The following is a 22,284-nucleotide window of genomic DNA, read 5'->3' as shown; positions in this document are numbered from 1 at the left end:
CTACACTTTCCACAGTATGCATCCGATGAAGTGAGCTATAGCTCACGAAAGCTTATGCTCAAACAGATTGGTTAGTCTCTAAGGTGCCACAAGTACTCCTTTTCTTTTTCCCTATGACACAGAGGGTCACAAACATGGTAGTGAAGAGGACAGATTACGAAGTAATCACAGTGGGTTTCAGCCCCGTAGGATCACCTGGAAGGACTTTTCCTTCCTTTCAAAAGGGCATAACCCAAACCCCATTCAGAAGATGCAGGGAACCTTACAGTAATTTCTTCCCACATGGTCCCCTTTGTAAAGCCAGTCTGTCAGAGCTTGCCTTAGCACAAGAAAATAACGCCAGGCAGTGGTAAGCACACAAACAAGACTTTATTTACGAGAGGGAAAAGGACTAGGCTAGGCTAGAGAAGGGGTGGATTAACAAAACTTGAACTCTGGAAGTGCTTCAGTCTCCTAAACAATTACACCCAGGAGGTCATGTTGATGTTCTCTCTCCCTTCTCTTGCAGGGACAGCGATGGACGGCTGCTGCTCTCTTGACATTGGACGTCAGGGGGGGACTCCATGACGGACACAGGAATGGGTGCGTAGACCTAACTAAAAACCCTCCCTATCCCTCTTTGCGTCGTCTCTGCCTGGATGTTAGACCCTATCTATGCGGATTCAATCCGTGCGTGGGAGTGTGCTTCCCAACCCAAACTAATCTAGCAAATGGCTAAAGGTCACCAGATTCTTTTCCCAAGTCCAAGATGGCCACCTGACAGATAACTCAAAAGGTACATGCCTTTCTTCCCTTCTTTTAGGAAAATTTGGCAGGGGCAACCAGCATTTTACACACCCGGAGACTGGATTTGACCAATCAGCGGACGTTGCGGGGCAGGGTGATCCATGCAGAAGGGGGTTGTATATCCCCCCTGAGAACTCCTCCCTGTGTCCTCTGCCAACTGAAGTGGGCGTCAGCCCCGTAGGACCACCCCGAGAGGGGATTTGACTAAATAAGGGAAGTGCCGCAGTGGAGTGACCTGCCCGCAACAGGATCCCGTGGTCCCTTTACAACCTCCCCACACCACCCTCTAGCAGTTGGCGAGGGTTTCACTCCCACCTTAGGCCATCTCAGAAGGGAAACGTGTACCAATCCAGAACAGGTATAGCCCGAAGGTCTAGGCCACGGTTTCTTCAAAAGACATCCTTGGAACGAGATGGGCTCTTCCATGCAGTGTTGTGTGGCGACTTCCAGGACGATGCTGCCAGCCACGCAAATACAGAGCTCCAGAGATCGGCGGCTTCTGGCCTAGACCTTTGGGCACTGCCTATTCTGATCGTTATGTTTGCCTTCTGGGATGGCCTGAAGGGTGTGTGCGAAACCCTGACTGCTTAGCAGAGGACGGTGCGGGGATTTCATGGAGGGGTGGTGGACCCCTCTTGCGGGCAGGTCACCCCACCACGGCACTTACCCTGTTTGGTGAAATCCCCTCTCTGGTGGGTCCTAAGGGGCTGAGGCCCACCCCAAGTGGGAGGAGCTCTCGGAGGGGTCACGTGACCCACTTCCGGATGGGTCACTCTGCCCCAGAACATTCCCCAATTGCTCAAATCCATTCCTGAGGCAGGTGGATGGAGATAAAACACCCCCAGATTGGTAAAGGAGTGGGAGGATCTCTTAGAGGGGTCACATGGCACTCCTTGCTTCTACTCCTGTTTGCATCTTGACCCCAAAAGTCTTATGTCATGGGGTCGGTCTCATGGTGACAGATGAGCGATGTCTGAGGAGTGATGGGGCGAGGTCCCATGGTTGACATCAAATAACTTCCCTAAGCCTCAGGGTGGTTTGGCCAAATCATAGAATCATAGAATATCAGGGTTGGAAGGGACCTCAGAAGGTCATCTAGTCCAACCCCCTGCCCAGAGAAGGACCAATCCCAACTAAATCATCCCAGCCAGGGCTTTGTCAAGCCTGACCTTAAAAACCTATAAGGAAGGGGATTCCACCACCTCCCTAGGGAACGCATTCCAGTGCTTCACCACCCTCCTAGTGAAAAAGTTTTTCCTAATATCCAACCTAAACCTCACACAAAACTGAAGTGTCACTGAAGTGACAGATTTTATGCCATTACACGTTCCGACTAGGGAACCGGGAGCGACACCGAAGAGCTCTTTGTCCTGCTATGGTAAATACAACAGACGCTTCTCAACTTTTTGGTGTCCCTAGCCTCTGTTTGCCAGAAGCTGGGAATGGGGGACAGGGGACTGATCACTAGATGATTGCCAGTCCCTTCATTCCCTCTGGCATTGGCCACTGTTGGAAGACAGGATACTGGGCTAGATGGACCTTTGCTGTGGCCTTTCTTATGTCCTTATGTTTGGAACCGGGGCTGAACAATGAGGTGGATATCAGCAGATGACCCAAAATTATGTCGATTAGTCAGGCCTAGAGAAGACTTGGAAGAAGTTCAAAGGGATCGAAGAAAGCCATGTCAATGGGCAGCACCATGGCAGATGAAAACCAGCACTGACCAAGGCAGGGCCATACACATGAAAGCAGTGAGGTGAACGACTCCTCCATATCACTGGTGTCAGAAGCCAAAGCACGGCTGGTTGGGCCCAGTGGTTGGAGCAGTGGCGCTGGGGCCTCGTGCTCAGAGTGGTGGAGGCCGAGCCGAGGGGAGCCAAGGGTTGGAGCCGGAGTCAGGAGTCAAGAGCAGGATTGGAACAGGCTGGGGAGTAGGGCAAGGGCCGGATTAACAATCCCCGGCCAATGGGAGCTGCGGGGGAACTTAGCCTACAGGCAAGATCAGCTCCCGGGACAGAGGTTCCCGGTGCGGTGCTTGTCGCAGCGATGTGGCTGCGGGGGGAGAGGAACAGCAGCGTGCGGAGCCGCCTCGCCCCCACCCCAGCCAGGCAGGGGTTTAGTGGCTGCAGCCTGGGCCCCCCTTAGCCCTACTCCTTTCATGAGTGCACCATTGCCCCACTTCTGCCCCATTCCCACACACTGGTACAGGGCAGAACCCTGGAGCTGATCTCTGAAATCTCTCTCGCTAGAAGGATGTCACTGCAAAGGCAGGACAACCCCACCTTTGGGCACCATGGAGGACATCTCATCCCACTGCACAGAGCCCTATATTCACACAGCTTCTCGCATGTGGTTCCCCCACTCATAAGAGCCAGGCGGAGAGAGGAGAAATTCTCCCCGACTCCCTTTTACCATTGCCAGCCCACAGGGTAGCGGAGGTTGCGAGGGGTTGGGTGGTCTCTTTAACAAATGCCAGCTCTCAGGGAAGTTTCCAATGAGCATCAGCAAAGTGGGGTGTGGTTGTGCCGTGGAAAACTACCCTGCTTGAAGGTTTTGTTCTTCTCATTTGGGTTCCTGCCCTTTCTCCCTCTTCCAGACATCGGGAGGCCAACAGGAGCCAATTGAGCCCACCACTGATCCCATCTCTTGTGAGACGGCAAAGCAGCTTTGATGGGAAGGAGGAGACAGAAGAGGCCGAGCAGCATGTGCTGGGCTGAACCAGCCACACAGAACCCCATAGTCTAGGTGGAGAAAGCCAAGCCCCTCCCCAGCCCTGCCGGACATGCTCCAACTGGAGCACCAGAGTGTAAGGGAGCAGCTCAGCTCACGCTAGGCAGACCGCTGAAAATGGAGGATGCACACTGTAGGCTCCAGTCCAGAAACAGCTCAAGCCCCTGACTGCAGAGCCCCGAGGCACCGAGACCCAGCCACATCCCTGGGGGCCTGCAGACATGCAAGGGAGATCGGAGACTCTGGGAGTTTCCCACGCCGGGAATCCAGAGACCCCCAGCCCATGGCCTAGAGACATCTCCTAGGAAGTAACCTCGGTGAACTAGCCATTGTCATCCCCAGTGCTGGATCCCCACTGACTCAATGGCAAACACATTGGCCACGGACGAGGCCCTGGGCGAGGAGCCGGTGGAGTAACGAGGGCCTGGGTCCACCTGCCCTGGCTGCCATCCATCCTTTGGTGGCTGCCCATGTCCCCATTGACCCACTAGACTGCACAGCCCCAAGAGGAGGGGCAACCATCTTGCCTCTGAACTCTCAGCCAAACAGCCGTGCACTGAAGGGCAGCTATATTAACTCTGGCCATTGGGCCACACAGCACTGAGGGAGAGAGTAACCATATTGTCCGTTGCCATCGGGCCACACGGGCGTAAGAGACAGGATAGCCATATGGACTCTGAGCGTTGAGCCACGCAGCCCCGAGGGAGAGGACGGCCGCACGGACTCTGGTTGTCGGGCCACACAGCCCCGATGGAGAGGACGGCCGCACGTACTCTGGGCGTTGGGACACACAACACTGCATGGGAGGGCAGCCATTTTGACACTGGCCATTAGGCCAATCCACCCTGAGGCCAAGGGAAATTATTTGATTTCAGCCATGGGACCTCGCCCCTTCACTCCTCAGACATCGCTCATCTGTCACCGTGAGACTGACCCCATGACATAAGACTTTTGCGGACAAGATGCAAAAAGGAGTAGAAGCAAGGAGTGGCAAGTGACCCCTCTAAGAGATCCTCCCACACCTCTACCAATCTGGGGGTGTTTTATCTCCATCCACCTGCCTCAGGAATGGATTTGAGCAATTGGGGAATGTTCTGGGGCAGAGTGACCCATCTGGAAGTGGGTCACGTGACCCCTCCGAGAGCTCCTCCCACTTGGGGTGGGCCTCAGCCCCTTAGGACCAACCAGAGAGGGGATTTCACCAAACAGGGTAAGTGCCCTGGTGGGGTGACCTGCCTGCAAGAGGGGTCCATCACCCCTCCATGAAATCCCCCACCGTCCTCTGCTAATCGGTCAGGGTTTTGCACACACCCTTGAGGCCATCCCAGAAGGGAAGCGTAACGATCAGAATAGGCAGTGCCCCAAGTTCTGGGCCAGAAGCCACCGATCTCTGGAGCTCCATGTTTGCGTGGCTGGCAGCATCGTCCTGGAAGTCGCAACACAACACTGCGGGGAAGAGCCCGTCTCGTTCCAAGGATGTCTTTTGAAGAAACTGTGGCCCAGACCTTCGGGCTATACCTGTTCTGGATTGGTACACGTTTCCCTTCCGAGATGGCCTAAGGTGGGAGTGAAACCCTCGCCAACTGCTAGAGGGTGGTGTGGGGACATTTTAGAGGGACCACGGGATCCTGTTGCGGGCAGGTCACTCCACTGCAGCACTTCCCTTCTTTGGTCAAATCCCCTCTCGGGGTGGTCCTATGGGGCTGACACCCACTTCAATTGGTAGAGGACACAGGGAGAAGTTCTCAGAGGGGATATACAACCCCCTTCTGCATGGGTCACCCTGCCCCGCAACGTCCCCTGATTGGTCAAATCCAGTCTCCAGGTGTGTAAAATGCTGGTTGCCCCTGCCAAATTTTCCTAAAAGAAGGGAAGAAAGGCATGTACCTTTTGGGTTATCTGTCAGGTGGCCATCTTGGACTTGGGAAAAGAATCTGGTGACCTTTAGCCATTTGCTAGATTAGTTTGGGTTGGGAAGCACACTCCCACGCACGGATTGAATCCGCGTAGATAGGGTCTAACATCCAGGCAGAGACGACGCAAAGAGGGATAGGGAGGGTTTTTAGTTAGGTCTATTCACCCATTCCTATGTCCGTCATGGAGTCCCTCCCTGACGTCCAATATCAAGAGAGCAGCAGCTGTCCACCGCTGTCCCTGCAAGAGAAGGGAGAGAGAACATCAACATGACCTCCTGGGTGTAATTGTTTGGGAGACTGGAGCATTTCCAGAGTTAAAGTTTTGTTAATCCACCCCTTCTCTAGCCTATCCTAGTCGTTTTTCCTGTTGTAAATAAAGTCTTGTTTGTGTGCTTACCACTGTGTGGCGTTATTTTCTTGTGCTAAGGCAAGCTCTGAGGATTACTTGAAAGGCTTTGAGAGGCTTGGCTCTGCAGAGCGAGAGATGAAGCCTATTACTGCAGGGAAATCAATGACAGAGTAGACACGGGATGGAAAGATACAGGGACACAAATTTCTCTGGTTAAGTCGAGTGTGTTTCCAAAATCTGACCCCTAGCCTGCCTCAAGGGCAGAGCTTGTGTTCAGAAGACAGTCTAGGAGTATTGTACCTTTAGCCATGGTGCACAAAGAAGAAGATGGTTTACAAAGTGATTGACAAGTGGGGGCGCTGGACGACATCCCCGCTGACATGCTTATTGGCAAATTCTTTTTTGATGTGACTAAGGGTGTGGATGTGGTCACTTGCAGCCAAAGTGCATCTTTGTGTTGAGATCCCAGAGAGAAGGGGGGAAATCCCAGGAGCTACTCAGATCGACAGAGAAAGTCTCTTTGACACCCCGGCCGTAGAGAGAAGCAGCATGTCTCCAGCAGCAAAGGGAGGTGGGGAGATGAACTCCTGCAGCGCAGCAGAAGGCAGCCTGCCCAGTGCCCTCAGAGACAAAGGGGTGGAAGAGGTGCCTGCCACTGAACAAGCTGCTCCAATTGTTCACAGCCAGAGGTTTGCAGTTGAGGAACGCATAGCCCTGGCCCAAGAGAGCACCAGGGATGGCAGCTTAGCGGGGGCCCCAGGAAAGGAAAACTTGGAAAGGCCTTTGGAAGAAGATGGAAAATTGTCTAGGAAAGCCCCAGTGGGAGAGAACCAAGGTCCTGACCAACCCTCTCAGCAAGTGAGTGTGCCCAGGCAGCACCCTGGCGAGTCATGTTGTGATCACAGGAATGTCCTCATGCTGGTCACTTGGGGATGGACGCCCCACACAGAGGGGCTGACTCAGCCTCTACTTCCCACTCACCCCGCCCCACTCCGCCAGGCAAGCAGCCTGGAACTCAGACTCAGAGAGTGAACTGTGTCGCTGACCTTTCAGAGGAAAGCAGTCACACAGCCAACCCCTTGGGGGCATAGGGTGGTGGCAGACGGGCTCTCCCTCCAGGCCCCAGTCCTGGTTTACCCTGCTGGGCTCAGGCACATATGATCCCCAGTCCAAGCGGGAGTTGGGATTCACCAGGACATCCATTTTGACAGACTTGTGGAAAAGGACGGTATCTCTTGAAGGCAAAATTCAGCCCCTGCCTCTGTAACAGCCAAGGAGATGAATCCAAGGAGCCTTTTCTGAGGAACAAAGTCTAATTCTAATTCGGAGGAACAAACAGGGGGAAAGGGGCAGAGATACAGAGTCAGGGAGTGAAATGCAGAAAATACAGGAAGAATTTCGAGCAAGGGCCAAGTGTCATTGTTAGTGGTCAAATGAACCACATTCAGATGACTACAGATTATGAACCGTTTGTTGTTGTGGCCTTGGAAAATCCCCCCAGACTTTTCCCCTGAGTCAGGAATGATGATTTCTTGGTTCACTCTCGTTTGTTTCAGTTTGATGTTCGCATCTGTTGCAACTAATTGGTCAGAACCTGTCACTTCCAAAAGTCCCAGATGCGTGTCTCAGTTTCCCCACCTAACTCCCTTCTCGGTACCTTTGATTTTCCTCAGCGTCTCCTTTAGAGCACTGGTTTCTTGGCACCAAGAACCAAGTCTGATTTCCACGTCAGCAGACGTGTCCTCCAGTTGCTAGAACTTCCCTTTTTCACATCTAGAAAGAAACCATTTTTTTCCCCATTCATCATTATTTCTTTGATTGCTGTATTTTACTCTGAATTGCTTCCCAGTGAGAAATGCTGAATTGAGGGGCCGGGAGAATGAATTTCTGTGTATCCAGCCACAGAATAGCTCCAGCTCCAGCTCCAGCTCCAGCTCCAGCAATGGCTGGGCAAGCTTCCCCGAGGTGTCCCGTCAATGTGCTTCAGCCCCGATTGACTGAGACAAGCTCTGGGGACCGGACGGGAGTTCAGTCCCTGTGGGCAATTCACTCCTCAGCCTCCATGCTTTGACCACTAGATTCCAAGGTTCTTGCTGGTCTTTGTTCTGTGGACATCTGCCCACTTGCAACTGGACTGAGATCAACTTCCCTCAAACCAGCTCATTCCTTACCAGTCTCTGAATGGTCATCGCGTCATACAGACTTCTCTTCACTCCTGCCTTGGGCAGAAGAGAACCCCAGTGCCCTGGAGGTGACAGGCCCGGACTGTATCCGCAGAGTCCCGCGGGGGGCATCGTCCCTGCCCTAAGGCTGTGGCTGCACTGGGGAGCTTACAGTGGCCTCACAGCACCCATGCAGCTGCCCCGCTGGAAGCTCTCTAGGGTAGCCACTGGAAGCCTACGGGAGGGAGCTCTCCACCCCCAGCCAGCAGCCGTACCCATGTTGGCAGGAGAAACTCTCCCAGCGACATAGCACTGTCCACACCAGCACTTAGGTCGGTGTAACTTGTCTCACTCGGGGGGTGGCTTCTTCACACCCCTGAGCGACATACGTTCTACCGACACAAGGGGGAGTGTAGACGCAGCCTTAGCAGAGAAGCGATTTAGAAACAGGTTTTGTTTTGGAGGAAATGCAGGAACCCCGGGTTTGTAATAACCCAAAGGAGAGTCCGATCCCACCAGTCACCTTCCCCACTTTGCACTTGTCCCTGGGGTAGTTGTTTTCTCTCAGCCTGTGCCCACTATCATGCCATGTGAAGGGGAAGGAGCCATGCACCTGTCTAGGGTGCTTCTGACATCCGAGAGGGGAGAAAGGAAAAAAGAGGCTCAGTCCCACATGCTACTCACACAGGGGGTGGGAACTTCTGTGGTCATTTCAATAGACTCAAGGGGCTCCAAAAGAGTCAAAGGTGCTAACGTGACCCTGTCACTGTCCAACATTAAACAGGTGAAACAAGGCTGGCAGTTTGGGCTACCGGACAGAACAAGCCTTGAGGCCGAAAAGCCAACAACCTTTCTCTCCATTTCAGCAAAAAATAACATTCAACAAACCCCCACAAAAACAGGCACCTGAAAAAGTCCTGCCCCCGACTTCACCTTTCCAAGGTCTTCTCCGCACTCTCTCCCACCCCGAGTGAGAATCCGACACCTTGACCAACACACCACAGTCAGACCCGAATGCAGCTCTCCCTCTGCAGGCAGGATGGTGGAGAAAAACACAGGTGAAAAAACCCTCCCGGCTCAGCTGCGCACGGAGCCTTGGCAAGGACGTGGTGGAAAGGTGACGCCGGGATCTCTCGCACGGTAAAGGAGACTCGTGCCCGACTCCGACAAACCCTTTGGGCACTCGAAGGAAGCCGCATCCCACAGGCGTTTCCACAGACCAGCCACCAGCCACACACCCAGGCCGGAGGGGCCGGGACACGGGAAGGGGCAGCAACAAACGCCCCCGGGGGGAGGGCTGGGGCAGGAGCTGCAGCCAGGCCCCGGGACCCGCAGGGAGACGCAGACCCTGACAGCAACCAGCCACGTTTGCCCACGTGTGTGTGTGAGACACGTTTGTGTGTGTGTGATGTCTTGTGTGTGTGCTGTGTGTCATCCAGAGTCTTGAGTTCAGTGTGTGTGTGATGTGTTTTGTTTCGTGTTGTGTGTGTGTACTGTTGTGTGTCGTGTTGTGTGTTGTGTGACGTGTTGTGTGTTGTGTTGTGTGTGTGTCTGTGTGGTGAGTGTTGTGTTGTGTGATGTGTTGTGTGTCATGTTGTGTGTGTGCTGAGTTGTGTGCCGTTTTGTGTGTCATGTTGAGTGTGTGTTGTGTGGTTGTGGTGTCATGAGACATGTTGTGTGTGTTGTCGTGTGTGTCACACACAGACACAACACATCGCACGCCGCACTCACAACACGTCGTGTGTAGCACATCACACACATGTCGCACGCACACACACAAGCACGTTCAATATCACACGAACATGTCGCATGTAGCACGCAGACACACAAAACATTGCACGTCGCATGAACACACACAACACGTCGCCTGTTGCACGATGCACATCGCGCATATCGCGGCCATATACAACACATCGAACGTCGCACTTACAACACGTCGCATGTTGAACGTCATACACACAGCACATCGCACTTCACACACACAAAACGTGCGTCGCACGCACGCACACCACGTCGCACATCACACTCACAAAGACGTCTCACACATGCACAACACGACACACACCCCATCACACAGACAGAAAACACTACACATTTCACACATACACAAACACACACAAAACGACACACAATATGTCACATACACAGCACAACACACAAAACAGCACACAACACAACACAGGCACACAAACTGACACACAACACATCACAGACACCCACACAGACACACACACACACAACACGTCACACACACTCAACACAACACTCTAGACGACACACAACACACACACAATGCGACACACAACACGTCACACACACAACACGTCACACAAAACATCACACAAACACACAAACGCACATAAGACGACACACAACATGACACACACACACTACATCACACAAAACATGACACCACCCACACAACACCATACACACACTGAACACGACACACAAAACGGACCACAACACAACATACACACCGTCACACACAACACATCACACATACACACCACACCACAAACACACACACAGCACGTCACACACACACACAACACTACACAAAACACGTCTCACACACCCACACCCACACACCACGTCACGTCACCACAAACAAACAACCAAACACAATCCGTACAACACTCTAGATGACACACAACACACACACGACACACAACCCGTCACACACACACACACAACCCGTCACACACAAACACATAAGACAACACACACAACACGTCACACACACAACACGTCACACAGACAGACAAACACACACAACATGACACACAACGTGTCACACACATACACCACCACACGTCACATGATACCACAAACACACCACACACAAACACAACACGTCACACACACAGAAATACACAACATGACACAGAACACGTCACACAGATAGACACAAACACACACAACACGACACACGACACACACACACAACACGACACAAAACACATCACACACACACACACACACGTCACATGACGCCACAAACACAACATCACACACACTCAACACAGCAAACAAGAAGACATGCACATGTGAAGTGTGAGGTGCGACGTCTTCTGTTTATGTGTGCGACGTGCAACGTGCTATGTGTTGTGTGTGCGACGTGCAATGTTTTGTGTGTGTGATGTGCGACGCAGGACGTGTTGTGTGTGTGACGTGCGATGTGCTCTGGGTGGGGTCTGTGTGTGTTTCTGCACAAGCTGATTGCGATGTCCCGGAGGCCAACAGCAAAGAGGGTTCGGCGTCAGCTTTCTTGCCCTGCCGTCAGTCTGCCACCTGGCTGGGGTGACAGCGGCTGGGGACCCCAGGAGCTGCTGAGAGACGCGGAGGATCCCTCGGAAGGGAGAAGACGACGGGAGAATCAGACTCTTGCAGCAACGAGCCACATTTGCCCAGTGCTGACGCTGTCAGGCCTCCCAATTTTGGGCCAGAAACCAACAGCCAAATCGAGCTGGAAAATTGAACCACTTGCAAATGCCCCTTCTAGCGTCTCACCAGACCGTAGGCGACCGTCTGGGGGTGAGCTGTGGGCTCCCGAGAGGTAGAATCCAGGGCCTGCCTCTTCGCTTCCCACGGCCAGGTATTTTCAGCCCCCAACAATTAGGGGAAGAACAGGGAGATGAAAAGCCAAAGAAAGTTTCAAGAGTTCTCCTTCCTGGCTGAGCTGGCTGCGCTGTCCAGGTCACGGATGGTCATTCTGGGGAGGGATGTGGGTCTGGTCCACTTTGAAGGCGGTTGATCTGGGGAAGGATGTGGGTCTCAGATATCTGGAGGATTGGCCCAGAGCCCAGTCTTGTGGGGGCACAGCTGGTGGTCCTCATCCTCCTCTGTCTGCCTCTCTTCTGCCAGAGAAGGCAAGCCAGGCGAGTACCAATAATGATGCTGTCAATAAAATGGAATCAAGTTGTGGATGTTTTTACTTTTCAAAAATATTTTCACACTTTTCAATCGGCCCCTGGTAGTTCCGATGAGAAATGTGAAGGAGGAGATATTGGAACAGTTCCCTCTTCGTGGGAGCAACAGCTGGCTGGGGTTTTGGCTGCTCAGGCTTTTGTTCCCTGGTTTTACCCACTGGGGTTTCTTTTGCATGGATTTCATGTACCTGTGTGTAACTTTTTGCCCAAAGGCACCCAGCTGTACAGGTTTTATCTACAATCTTTACAAGTTGAAGTTGCAGATGGAGGGGGCTCCCAGCAATGGCAGCCTTAAGGGAGTGGGCGGCTAGAAGCTGGGGGACTGGATCGGGACCCCCCAACACTTACTGGTCTCTCTGCCCTGCAGTTTTAGTCCCCCCGGATTAGCCTGATTATCACAACAAAAGTTTTATTTCTCCTGCTGCTAACAGCCCACCTTCATCGATTGGTCTCGTTAAGCGTTGCTATGGCAACCCCCATTTTCTCATCTTCTCTGTATCGATATATCTATATCTTCCTGCTGTATTTTCCCCTGCATGCATCTGATGAAGTGGGCTTTAGCCCATGAAAGCTTATGCTCAGATAAATTGGTTAGTCTCTAAGGTGCCACAAGTCCTCCTCATTCGCTTTTCCTGACTGATTGTGCTGGGGGCTCTGCTTGGCTCCAGCGCTCCGGTCCCTCAGCTACCAAGGCCACCTGGGAACGCTGATCGATTCCAGCTTCAAGGAGTGCTGAGATCCATCTGTCTCTTTCTGTGCCTCTGTCTCTCTCTAGGTATAGCCTCCTGACCCTGCCTCCTGTGATCAGTTATAGTTTGCTAGCCCCCCACCCCACCTCCATGGGTGTTTTTGGCTTCTCCATTCACTCTGCAGCAACGCTCCTTGTACCCAAGCTAAAGATCCCTGCAGCCCCAAAAATCCTCGGGGGTTTGCTCATCAAGTGGGTTACGAGCAGAATGGTTGTGGGGTGAAGGTGGGGATAGGGAGGTGCTGAACCTGGGGGCAGAGGAGGGTGGCAGATTAAGGTGTTGCTCAGCCCAGCCCGCTGAGTCCAAGGACATATGAGGGGACCAGCATTAAATTGCTGTTCGATCCAGCCCACTGAGTCCCGGGACACATCTGGGGTCAGCTTGCGAGTGCTGATGACCCAGTCCTCTCTGACATGCCATGTTCATGTGTGTGTGCCTGTGTGTCTGTTCACGTTCATCAGATTTGGGGTCTGGAAGGCATGCTTTTTGGGGAGTGTCACCCCCGCACACACCCCCACACACTCAGTGGTAGTGCAAGGGTTCAAGCAGGCGTTCTTTTTGGGGAGACTAACCCCCATTGCGCTGACCAGGAGAAGGGGGAAGTGGGAGCCTGCAGCGCCATCTAGCGGCCAAAGGAGAAATCGCCGGCTTCTGGACCTGTGTGCGCCCTTGGTTCGGTTCACATGCAAAGCTGTGTCACGCCAGGTTGGGAAAACGGGATTCTGCTGCACGACATCATCCTCTGGAATGACTCAACCCGATAGGACACCTCCTACGATACACTGAGATCCCCCTGCCCTGCAGCCTGTCCTCCCTGGCCCTTGTCGTGGACTCTCTGTGAGGTCACCGCCTCCCAACCTCCTTTCATCAATCAGCTGAGTGCTGCAAAAGGACCTTGTGATGTCCTGCCCTGAGCCGGCTCCTGTGCGTGTTTGAGCTGCTCCCCCTGGGTCACCCCCACACACTCAGTGGTCGTGCAAGGGTTCACGCAGGCCACACGTGGAACCATCAGAGGATGCTCAATGTGCCGCACTCGGTTTTGCAGAGATATGGAGACTTGAAGGCCAGAAGAGACTGTTAGATCATCTCATCTGGCCCCCCTACACATCACAGGCCTCCTGTATGGCGCAGTAGCGAGTTTTGGACCAAAGCAGACTCGAGAAAGGCATCTCATCAAGGGATGGAGGAAGCACCACTTCTCTTGGTAGCCTGGAGGAAATTGATGCTGTGGGGGGCAGAGAATTGACCCCAAGGCCACACTTGTGAGTCTGTATCATAACACACATGCAGAACAGCACTGCACAAAGTGTGTACACGTCACCTTAACTCTGATGTTTCCTAACGTTTAAAGGCCTGGTCTCTAGGGTGTTCTTTATGCTTATAGATCGATTGTGGGGAGAGATGCAATCATTTAGTTCAGAGTGGGAGCCGTGTTAGTCTGTATCAGCAAAAAACAAAAACAAAACGAGGAGTAGTTCTGGCACCTTAGAGACTAACAAAGGTATTTGGGTACATTTGATGGTGTGGCTGATGTGATTAGGTTCGAGGATGGTGTCCCTAGACTAGATATGTGGACAGAGTTGGCAATGGGTTTGTTGCAAGGATAGGTTCCTGGGTTAGTGTTTTTGTTGTGTGGTTGCTGGTGAGTATTTGCTTCAGGTTGGTGGGCTGTCTGTAAGGGAGGACTGGCCTGTCTCCCAAGATCTGTGAGATTGAGGGATCGTCCTTCAGAATAGATTGTAGATCCTTGATCCTGCCCTGGAGATCTTTTAGTTGGGGGCTGAAGCTGATGGCTGGTGGCGTTCTGTTCCTTTCTTTGTTGGGCCTGTCCTGGAGTAGGTGACTTCTGGGTATTCTTCCTTTCAGCAGGTGGGGATTGTAGTTTGAAGAATGCTTGATAGAGATCCTGGAGATGTTTGTCACTGTCTGAGGGATTGGAGCAAATGCGGTTGTGTCTTAGAGCTTGGCTGTAGACAACGGATCGTGTGATGTGGTCTGGATGAAAGCTGGAGGCATGTAGGTAAGTATAGCGGTCCAGGATAGGGTGGTGTTTAGGTGACCATCGCTTATTAACACTGTAGTGTCCAGGAAGTGGGTGTCTTGTGTGGCCTCTCCTTCTGCCCCTCCACCCCCACCAACATGATACAGTTCTGCGGTTACCTGGAATGCGACTTTCCATGTCTCCGACGGAAGGAATATTTCCAACACACCTCTGAACAACACACTAATCCACAGAGACCTTCCAACCAACACGACAAAAAGAAGGATTCTGCCTGAAGGTCGAAACAGCAGACTGGACTTCAACTCGAGTGCTTCAGCCAACAAGCACGGGCTGAAGTGGTCGAAAAGCAGCATCACTTGGCCCATAACCTCAGCCGTGCAGAACACAACACCGTCCACAGCCTCAGGACCAACTGACATCAGAATCAAAAAGGCTGACAAAGGAGGTGCTATCGTCTTCATGAATAGGTTGGAATATGAACAAGAGGCTGCTCGGCAGCTCTCCAACTTCACATTCTCCAGCCCATTCCCCTCTGATCCCACTCAGGGTTACCAAGAGAAACTGCACCCTCTGCTCAAGAAACTCCCTGAAAAAGCACAAGAACAAATCTGCACAGACACGCCCCGGAACCCCGACCAGGGGTCTTCTATCTGCTACCCAAGATCCATAAACCTGGAAATCCTGGACGCCCCGTCATCTCAGGCACTGGCTAGGGGTGCTGGTCGCATAGGGCCTGAGGAGAGAGTCGACATAGCTAGATACTCCTGCTGTCATGATGCCAATGCCTGAGAGGATTTCATCGCAGTCTCAGGCTCCAGTGCTCTGCTCTATTTTCCCAGCCCTGTCGAGGGGGTTGTTTCCAGTTTCTTTGCATAAATCAGGCCCTAAGCCAGGGGCAGGCAAATTTTTGGCCTGATGCCGGATCGGGTTTCAGAAATTGTATGGAGGGCCAGTTAGGGGAGGCTGGGCCTCCTCAAACAGCAAGGCATGGCCCGGCCCTCGCCCCCATCCGACCCCCGCTTCTCGCCCCCTGACGGCCACCCGGGGCCTCCAGCCCCATCCAACCCCTCTGTTCCCTGAGAGGTCCCAGATCCCCCCGCCCCTTAGACCCCCCACCACCCCGTCCAATCTCCCCTTTCCTTCCTGTCTGCCCCCTGGATCTCCTGCCCCATCCAACCACCCCTTCTCCCTGACCACCCCGGGACCTCCTGCCCCCATTCATCCCCCTGTCCCCCGCCCTCTCACCGCCCCGACCCCATCCGACCCCCAGCCCCTGACCCCCTCCCGAACTCCCCTGCCCTCTACCCCACCCCTCCCCCGCTCCCTGCCCCCTGACCGTGCTGCCTGGAGCCCCGGGGGCTGGGGGCGGCTGCCCCAGGTCCGGCCGCCGGGCCGCGCCGCACGGAGCCCCGGGGCCAGCCGGGCTCGTCGCCCCACTGCCCTGAGCATGGGCCGGCGGTGCCGGGAGCGGAGGCTGCGGGGGGGGAACAGCAGGGTTTCCCCAAGACCGACCAACAGCTGTGAATGGTGTGGAGGAGAAGGTGTTGGTATTCGGTTGTGTATTGGTATTATGTGTATGTGTCGAGGCTTGTCGGGGCTTTGTGCTGGGGGAGAAGCTGAGCCCTGATTCGGGGCCGGGGCTTCTCTGACTCGGGGTCCTATGAAGGGAACCAGCCGGTCAGGCCGTGGCACAGGAGCCAGCAAACAGGGCTGTAAACAGGGGAGTCTGAGGGGGAGTTTGTCTTGTGGTGCTTGTTGGGGGTTTGTTGTTGCTGTGGGGGGTGGGGTTTGGGTGGGGTTTGGGTGTTTCCCAGGTGAACAGGATTTAGGTGGGAAGGCGATGACAGACACAGAGGCAGCAGTGGGAGTGACTCATGTCGTGGAAGACACAATGCAGATGACTGGCTGTGGAAGCTGCCGTATGTCCATGATCCTGGAGGGGTACCTGGTAAGAGTTTTGTCTGCATGAAATGCCGTCTGCTCGAGCTGATGGAGGAGAAGATCTGAGGTTTGGAGATGCAAGTGGAAAGTCTGGTTGAGTTTAGAAAGGGGTTTGAGCAGATGATGGAGCAAAGACATGAGGTATCTGAAGGGAAAAGCTCAGACTTGCAGATGGAAGCAGGACTGAGGAATTCTGAGGAGAAACAGCTGGGTGAGGAAAGTAGTCAGTGGAAGCATGTGACTAGAAGAACCAGGCAGAGGAAAAGACGGGCTCGTGAAGGAGAAATAGAGCTCAGGAATAGGTTTTGAGAGTTGGAAAATGAAGAAGGGGCTCAGCAGGTAGTCACTGAAGGTGGAGGGGCAAGGAAGAAGAGAAGAGCGGCTAGTCCTATAGGAAAAGGGGAAGAGTCAATGGAGACTACACCAAATATGAGCCCCAGGAGGATACAGGATGGGTTGAAGAGGATTACAAGGCAGAGTAGGAATGGAAAGAACTTGCAGCCAGAGGGAACAGGGGATAGACTGGAGAATAGCATCGTCACCATGGAAAGGCAGGGCTACGTTATCGGGGACTCTTTACTGAGAAGACTAGACAGGCCTGTAACCAGAGCTGATCCAGAGAATAGAAGGGTGTGCTGTCTTCCAGGTGCTAAGATACGGGATGTAGATCTGAGGTTGAAAAGGATCCTAAAGGGAGCGGGAAAGAATCCCCTATTTATCCTTCATGTGGGAACAAATGATACGGCTAGATTCTCGCTGGAAAGTATCCAGGGAGACTGTGCTAGGCTGGGGAAGACACTTAAGGAAATCAAGGCTCAGGTGATCTGTAGTGGGATTTGGCCTGTTCCTGGAGAAGGGCAACAAAGGTGTGACAAGATTACGACTATCAACAGATGGCTCAGGCAGTGGTGCTAGAAGGAGGGCTTTGGGATGTCTGGCCACTGGGAGGCATTCCTGGACAGAGGACAGTTCTCTCGGGATGGACTTCATCTGAGTAGGGAAGGAAATAGACTTCTAGGATAGAGGCTGGCACAACTGATTCAGAGAGCTTTAAACTAGGAATCTGGGGGAGATGGTTGGTTGGGAGATGTCCAGGTAATCTCCACGTCGGATTTTAGCCTTGAGAGGGAAGAAAACAAAGGAAGAAAGGATACAGCCGTGGGTAGGAGAATGGCTATAAGGAGGAAGGGCAGTGTGGATACCAGTCTAATAGGTTCTACTGGCTGTAGAATGACCGTGCCTCATTGGGTAAAGAACGTGAGCGAGGCCAAACAGCAAAAATGAAGATATTTGTACACTAATGCGAGGAGCCTAGGTAACAAAATGGAGGAACTAGAGCTACTGGTGCAGGACGTGAAACCAGATATTCTAGGGATAACAGAAACAGGGTGGAATAGTCGTCATGACTGGACTACGGGTATTGAAGGGTATGTGCTGTTTAGGAAAGACCGAAATAAAGGTAAAGGTGGTGGAGTAGCATTGTCTATCAATGAGGAGGTAGAATGTAAAGCAATTCGAAGCAATGGAATGGATAAGACAGAGTCCGTCTGGGCAAAAATGACATTGGGGAAGAAAACTACTCGAGCCTCCCCTGGGATAGTGCTTGGAGTGTGCTAGAGACCGCCGGGATCTAATGTGGATATGGATCGAGCCCTCCTTAATGTTTTTAATGAAGTAAATACGAATGGAAACTGCGTGATCATGGGAGACGTTAACCTCCCAGTTATAGACTGGAGGACGAGTGCTAGTAATAATAATGGGGCTCAGATGTTCCTAGATGCGATAGCTGATGGATTCCTTCATCAAGTAGTTGCTGAACCGACAAGAGGGGGTGCCATTCTAGATTTGGTTTTGGTGAGAAGTGGGGACTTCCCAGAAGAAATGGTTGTAGGGGACAATCTTGGTTCGAGTGATCATGAGCTAATTCAGTTCCAACTGAACGGAAGGATCAACAAAAAATAAATCTGCAACTAGGGTTTTTGATTTCAAAAGAGCTGACTTTCAAAAATTAAGGAAATTAGTTCGGCAAGTGGATTGGATTGAAGAGCTTTAGGGATCTAAAGGCAGAGGAGGCCTAGGATTACTTTAAATCAAAGCTGCAGAAGCTATCAGAAGCCTGCATCCCAAGAAAGGGTGGAAAATTCATAGGCAGGAGTTGTAGACCAAGCTGGATGAGCAAGCATCTCGGAGAGGTGATTAAGAAAAAGGAGAAAGCATACAAGGAGTGGAAGATGGGAGGGATCAACAAGGAAAGCTACCTTCTTGAGGTCAGAACATGAAGTGATAAAGTGAGAAGGACCTTGCAAAGAGAATTAAAATCAATCGTAAAAGGTTCTATAGCCATGTCAATCAGAAGAAAACCAAGAAAAAAGAAGTGGGACCGGTAAGCACTGAGGATGGAGTGGAGGTCAAGGATAATCTAGGCATGGCCCAACATCGAAACAAATACTTTGCCTCAGTCTTTAATAAGGCTAATGAGGATCTTAGGGATAATGGTAGCATGACAAATGGGAAGGAGGAGATGGAGGTAGATATTACCATATCTGAGGTAGAAGGAAACTCGAACAGCTTAATGGGACTAAATCGGGGGGCCCAGATAATCTTCATCCAAGAATATTAAAAGAACTGGCACATGAAATTGCAAGCCCATTAGCAAGAATTTTTAATGAATCTGTCAACTCAGGGGTTGTACCGTTTGATTGGAGAATTGTGAACATAGTTGCTATTTTTAAGAAAGGGAGGAAAAAGTGATCCGGGTAACTACAGGCCTGTTGGTTCGACATCTGTAGTATGCAAGGTCTTGGAAAAAATTTTGAAGGAGAAAGTAGTTAAGGACATTGAGGTCAATTGTAAATGGGACAAAATACAAGATGGTTTTACAAAAGGTAGATCATGCCACACTCAACAAACACTCAAGACAACACACACACAACCACGTCTCCCACAAAAGACACCACATGACACACAATGTCTCACACACACAAACACATCTCTCACACATGCCGACACACACTCACACACACATGCACACGATGGCTCTCACACACGCCGACACATGCTCACACGCTCGCGCATGGCACACGTCTCTCACACACGCCAACACACACACACGACACATGATGTCACACACACGCCGACACACACACCCATGCCAAGATACGACGTCTCTCAAATGCCGACACACACACACGCCGACACACGACGTCTCTCAAACACGACATCTCACACACACACGCTGACACACACAGACCACACACACATGCCGACAGACGACACTGACACACACGACACCGACACACATGACACACATGACACTGACACACACGACACCAACTCACACACGTGATGTCTCACAGACGACACCAACTCACACACACGACGTCTCACACACACAAAACAGACAAACACACACGACACACAACGTCTCACACACACACGACACCGACACACACCACAGTCGACGACTGACACACACACCTGCGACACGACATACGACACGTCACACGACACACAAGACGGCAGACGACACGACACCGAAATCACACACGACACCGACACGCGACACACACACAAGACGGCAGAGGACACGACACCGAAATCACAACGCTCGAGACGACCCCCAGCGGGTGCGAGAGCGGAGCGGGGACGGGCGGGGTGAACTCGGTCTCCGGGCGGCGCGTGGGGCCGGTGTGGACGGGAGGGAAGAGGGCGGCAGGGCCGAGGGCGAGATTCCCAGCCCCCGTCGAGCGCTGGGGAGCGAGGGCTCCGGCTCGGCTCTCGCAGCGGCTCTGGCGAGGAATGGTGCCGGAGCTCTCGCCGGAGGGGAACACGGCAGGAGGGGGCCTGAGCCGCTTGGGCCTCTTTCCAAGGAGGCGGAACCAGGCCTCCGCTCTCTGCCCTCTGCAGACCTGGCTGCGAGGTCAGTGCTTCCAGCTCCTCGTCCGCACTCGCCGTCGTCCTCCTCACCGGCCGTGGGCGTCCTCCCTGGGGACGGGGCTCGGGGGGGTTAAGCCTGGGGAGGGGCCAGAGTCTCCTGAGCAGAGTGACTCTGTGGGGTGCCGTTAGAAAAGGGGCTTTTTGGTTGTGATGCTCAAGGTGTAACGGGAGGAGAGTGGAGGGCGGATCCCCGCCGTGTGGGAGAGGCAAACAGAGGAGCCTACGAGACGTTGCCGACTGAGATGGTAACTTACTTGTTTTTTCCCCTTGTGCTGGGTTTAGTACCAAGGAAAAAGAAGTCAAGCCTCAGAGTCTACTGCCCTCATGCGACGGACAGTGAGTGAGAGCAGCGAGCCTGTGACCGTTGGTGATGCCAGGCAAGAGGCCTCCATCTGGGAGCCGAGCAATCGCCAGTCTCGGTGAAGTAAGTGTCTGGTTTGGTGAGGACTCTGCTCACGCCCCACCTGAGTCCGGGTAGGGAAGCCCCGTAAATTAGGGTTCGGTTTGTAAGAAAAGGTTCCTGATCAGCTGTGGTTACGAGGGAGAAAATGTCCCCATTTTCAGAGGCTGCTCGTTTCTCTGGTCAGGAACGGTGTCTTCTCCACAGCTGAAGGTTGGATCCAAGAGGATGACTCCAGGTGGTGAGTTGCTTGCCCTGCTCTCATGTTTCTCTGTCTTCTCTCATGTGTTCGCCAACTCTCTCTCTCTCTTCTCTCCTCTTCTCTCCTCGTGCTGTGACCCTTCACAGGACACGGGTAGGTGTGCATTCCCACAGGTGAGGTCTCGGGAGCCATGGAGAAGTCGGAGTGGACGAAAATCATGCAGGGCAGTAGAAAGGCTGCTGAAAGTACCTGAAGAGACAAAGGAAATGAGAAGGGGGAAGTCCAGACTAAGAGAGGAGTCTAGTCTGTAAAGAGAAACAACGGGAAGTCTAAGCTACAGAAACTCTTCAAGTTGCCGAAAGACATTTAGGATGGGAAATAACTTCTTGAATCCAGTCTCTTTAAGATCTTAGGCTTAGTATGCGTGTGTATTTGTATTTGCTTAGTAATCTGCCTTCTTCTTTTTGCTATCCCTTATAATCACTGAAAATCTACCTTTTATAGTGAAACTATTTTTTGTTTATTATTATTATTATTAAACTCAGTTTGTGCAACTGGTGCTCCGTGAGGAAATGCTTTGTGTGTTACTCCAAGGGGCTGCCCGGTGTCACTGTTGCTCCATGAGGGAAATGATTTGAGCACTACCTGAATTGGCCACGCAGTGTCACCATTGCTCCGTGAGGAAATGCTTTCTGCATTACTCCAAGTGGCCACACGGTGTCACTGTTGGTCCAGGAGGGAAATTATTTGTGCATTACCCTGAGTGGCCACCGAGTGTCACTGTTGCTCCGTGAGGGAAATGGTTTGTGCAGTACCCTGAGGGGCCACCCGGGGTCACTGTTGCTCCATGAGGAAATGCTTTGTGCATGACCTGAATTGGCCACACACATCACTGTTGCTCCCGGGGCGGGGGGCGGGGGAATTGTTTGTGTGTTACGCCTGTGTGGCCACCCAAGACAACACACACATCACACACAAAACATCACACACACAAAACATGACAGACGACACTGACACACACACACACAACACGACACCGACACACACAGAGAGAACACGTCACACATACAGAAACACGTCTCTCACACACACACAACACAGGACACCGACACACACAAACAAAATAAATGACTCCAGGTGGTGAGTGTGTGAGTGTGACGTGTTGTGGGCCGTGTTGTG

At 52.6% G+C, this 22,284-nt stretch overlaps 1 long non-coding RNA gene across 1 annotated transcript; it reads left to right on the top strand.

Annotated features, from left to right (window-relative positions):
* Positions 1–276: 276 nt before the first annotated feature.
* On the top strand, positions 277–21,989 carry LOC119566056. The gene is made up of 4 exons (XR_006290589.1): positions 277–349; positions 509–582; positions 20,786–20,927; positions 21,252–21,989. It is a non-coding gene; the product is annotated as an uncharacterized LOC119566056 (long non-coding RNA).
* Positions 21,990–22,284: the final 295 nt, after the last annotated feature.

This window comes from Chelonia mydas, chromosome 4 (assembly GCF_015237465.2).
Source record: "Chelonia mydas isolate rCheMyd1 chromosome 4, rCheMyd1.pri.v2, whole genome shotgun sequence".
NCBI classification, from domain to species: Eukaryota; Metazoa; Chordata; order Testudines; family Cheloniidae; genus Chelonia; species Chelonia mydas.
This window is presented reverse-complemented; position numbering and strand designations above follow the sequence as displayed.